We start from the raw sequence: 4,517 nt of genomic DNA on the forward strand, positions 1-4,517 counted from the left end.
CGTCATCATATTCATGTATTAAGTATTAAAACTATTCATGAATTTTCATGTTTGTTGGTAAATAAAAAAGAAAATATGATCACTATAAACATGCAAACTCATTATTGTAATTATAGGTCTCAGATCTAGGTCCTAGGCTAGTAGTGATTATTAATTTTTTTAATAAATCTTATCTTTTTATATCAATATAATCAGTCAATGGGCACTTGCAACTGCTATAAATTATTTTAATAGTTAATATACTAGTCAATAGATACCTATGTACCTACCAAAATTCTAAGCTCAAGTTTTAGAATTTACAACTTTTGTTTTATTTTCAAGTAGGTCCATTTTTGTTTTATAATGACTGAAAATAAAAATTCTCATCAAATTTGTTGTGTGGTTAACTGCAATAATACATACAAGGATACTACTAATACTGTATTTTACAACTTTCCTAATCGATCGTACCAAAAAGATTTGAAGTTTCAATGGATAAAGGCTGTTAAGAGACTCGAGTAATTACCTATTAAGTTATTACATTCTAGTTACCTACTAGTAAAATCATAACTAAATTACTTATGTTAAATATTTAAAATTTATAATTTCTTAAAATTCTTAGTAACGAAAATATAATATACCTAGAAAGAGGTACCTTATGGCTAATACTAACAAAACGATTTTAATTTACCACTTTTTAATAGCTCTTTACTATGTAATGTTATAACTATGTTATACAATTAGTTTACTTATTACCTCATTATTATTTTAAGATTTAATTTAATTTAGTGACAATGGGAAATTTTGGTTGCCTAATCCTCGCAGTGTGATATGTAGTAAGAATTTTGTTGGAAACAAGCGTTCAAATGATCATAGAAGTCCTTCTTATGTACCTTCATTATTCCCTAAAGTGTACAAGAAGAAACTAACTGATTCAAACCAAGCAGACGAAAGGTACAAACGGCTTTAATCAGAACGATTCGAAATACAATTATAACACAAAAAATAGAAACTGATACTAGAAATTGATTTTTGGTAGAAAATAACTGTATTTCGCAGTTTGCAAGTGTTAGCACTCAAGTGGGTTTTGACAACTGTGACAATAACAACTTTATTTTTTCTTGTATTCATGAAGGTAATAGCGTTTCCACGCAAGCTTGTATTCCGTTTTCCTTTTCAAACCATTTGAATAATGGAAGTAAGCCAACATCTTCTGACAAAGCTTGTGGTGTAGACCACAACGAAAGTTTATCTTGTTTACCATGTGAAGCATTCCACGGTTTTGAATCCATTAAAAATGAAAAATCTCTTAAAGACATTACTGGCACTTCTTTTTCAGTTTTTAATATATTGCTCGAGTTAATGCCTAATGTCAATCGTTTGGTGGTCTCTAATGAAAATGCTTTATTAATATCAGTGTTTGGAAAGAACGTCGTTCATGAACGCACGTTCACGCGTTCACGTTCATATATAGTGAACGATACGTGAACGTCACTCGTTTTTTGCAAATAGAACGTGAACGACGTTTATATTTTTAATGAATTTGATCAATTTTTAAGACGTTCAATTTATTGACCATTTAATAAATATTATATGTATAAAATAATTAATTATAATAATAATATTTTCATTTTTCCCATTATAATTCCTACAATATTTGTTTAGTTGCAAAATATATTCCAATGTCCCCGGCTAGAAATACAACAATAATATTATGATTTCCACGAATTTGTAATAAACCTAATCGGTTTATCATGAATAGGTGAAGTGTATATCTATCATGGTGGACGGGGATCGTGTATAGGCATGGGCTTTATCGTTTATCATCTGCATCGTCGACTATTGAAAGTTAATTACTGGGAATCACAAAACGACAGTGACGCTCGGTCGCGCAGAACACGCATGAAATTAATTTATAATTGTGATTGTTGTGAATGTATACAGTGTACCTACTGTGGTCAGTGACTTATCAGTTATACATTTGAAATTGTTCAGTTTTCACTGTTTCAGTATCTAAGAAAAAGATTTAGTAATTGCTGCATGTCTTATTCCAAGATTTAAACTAAATTGGCTGGAAGGTGAAGAAAAATTGAATGCTGAATTATTTTTAAAAACTGAGTTTTTATGTTCTGAAAATGAGGTATCTGATGGTCATTCAGCAGCTAGTGATTCTGATTCTGATTCAAATAAAGATTTTTTTTGCTTGCCAACAAAAAGCTATTCCAATAATAGTAAGACAATAACCTCAGATCAAGAACTTTTAAATTTCCTAAGTAACAAAAATATTGATGTAAAAAGTTTATTTGCTTTTCCTAAAGTACTATTTAAATTTGTCCAGTTTAATACAGGGTTACCCTCTAGTGCACCTGTAGAAAGGTTATTTAGTACTTGGGGGAATGTAATGACATCAAAACGTCATAGACTGGGTGATGATATGTTTGAAAATTTAATTTTATTAAAACAAAATAAGATGTTTTGAAGTAAAATAAAATGTAGGTACAAATAGTTTTCTTTTTTACTTAGATAAATAGATATTTACCTACAGTTTTTTTAAAATTTTTATTTGATGTTATACCTAACAAGGATACAAGTTGTATTTTTTATTAAATAAAGTTTTAAAAATGTATTAAATTAAAGTATGAATTATTTATGAATCATGTACCTATTTACTGTTTTTGTTTCAATATTTGAATTGTTTCAGCTAAATATATTAGGAATTACAATTATAATTTTCAATTCGACCTAAATTTAAGTCTTCAATCGAAAAGATTTTTTAAATTATTTAAAAAACTAAGAAGGTAGCTGACTTTTCTAAGGTGACCTGATCCCGTCTCTCAGTTGTGTGCATAGTGCCCTGGTGGTAAATTCACTATTCGGTTAATTTTATCACTTATCAAAATATAACTCAAATAACATGCGGATCATAGTTGAAGCTTGAAATCATAGAGTAACTCTATGGTTGAAATATACAGGTTATTGCATATTGACTCGGATTGTTATCATCAGTAACCAAATGTGTCAGTAACAAAACGGCTGCGTATAAAGGGATATCACAAATATCAATTATTCTTATCAACAAAAATACGCTGACAAAACCACGATCTTAGAAGATCTAACCGTGGACAAAAACAAAACTAACAAATTCAAAATTTTGCGCATACATACTTGATTAATGATTATTATTGGCTCCCTTTACACTGCCATTTTTGTTTTTATCATAAAATTTTTGATCGAGAAGGGGTATATGTGCAATATCCTTGTATATTTCAAAAATGTGTCAGATATTAAAAATTAATTCAAATACTTTATAAATTGTATATTACGCTTTAAAGTCAAAATTATGTTTATTTTTTGGTTAAGCGTATACGTTTATGGGTTTTTAATTTTTATATTGACTGCAGACTAACGATTCATAAAAAAAAAAATTTAATGAACGCGACCCAAATAACGCGTTCGTTTTTTAAATGAACGTGAACGTTCACGCGTTCGTTTGAAAAAACACGAACGTGAACGTGAACGAGTTCCTTTTTTAAGGACTGAACGTGAACGTGAACGAGCTCATTTTTTTGGTGAACGTTCCGAACACTGATTAATATTTTTAATGAAATTGAAATTAGGTTTAACTTATTCCTCTTTGGCTGTATTTTTTGGAGTACACCGAACAACAATATCTAGAATATTTACAGATACCCTTCTTACATTAAGCGTAAAAACAAAAATATTAATATTCTGGCCTAATAAGAGAACTATTTCAGCTTTGCTTCCTGATGCATTTAAGAAAAACTATCCGAACTGTAGATGCATAATTGATTGCACAGAGTTAAAAGTAGAACAACCTAATACTATAGAACAGAGGGTTTACATGTATTCAAGATACAAAGGGTCTTATACTGTTAAATTTTTAGTAGCCATAACACCTTGTGGTATGATTAGTTTTGTGTCAAAATGTTATGGTGGTCGGTCTAGTGACTCATTTATAACCAATGATAGTGGATTTTTAGCTGTTTTAGAATCTGGTGATGAAGTTCTTGCCGACAAAGGATTCCCAGGAATAAAAACCACTGATGAAAATTCTGTAATTGTAATGCTTCCACACAATGGTAGGTTTTCAGAAGATGAAATTCTAGAAACCTATAATAAAGCAAGTGTAAGAATACATATAGAACGGTTGCTTGCAAGTTTGAAGACGTTTGGCATACTTAATAAATTAACTATCGATTACTTACCATATATTGATAACATTGTTCATATGTGCTGTGTTTTGACAAACATGCAAGCACTTATTATTAAGCAATAATTTGTTAAATAATTTCATATTTGATACATTTATACAGCTGTATAGAGGTAGTAATGGAGTAAAACATAACTACCTTGTATATTTAGATTTTAGATAATAAATAAGCTACTTGGTAGGTACATATTTCATTAAAACTCTAAAAATATTTTACTTCTACTTACATATTTTAGAATGATTAATATTTAAACTTGTATGTTATTTATTGACACATTTATATTTGTTGTATAATATTTCATACCTA

General features: G+C 29.1%; 1 pseudogene; it reads left to right on the forward strand.

The window, feature by feature from the left end:
• The first annotated feature begins 342 nt into the window (after window positions 1–342).
• Window positions 343–4,276, forward strand: LOC149056987 (uncharacterized; annotated as a pseudogene).
• The last annotated feature ends 241 nt before the right edge of the window (window positions 4,277–4,517 follow it).

This window comes from Diuraphis noxia, unplaced genomic scaffold (genome assembly GCF_037042655.1).
Source record: "Diuraphis noxia isolate RWA-SAM2 unplaced genomic scaffold, SU_Dnox_SAM2 contig0003, whole genome shotgun sequence".
Taxonomy (NCBI): Eukaryota; Metazoa; Arthropoda; class Insecta; order Hemiptera; family Aphididae; genus Diuraphis; species Diuraphis noxia.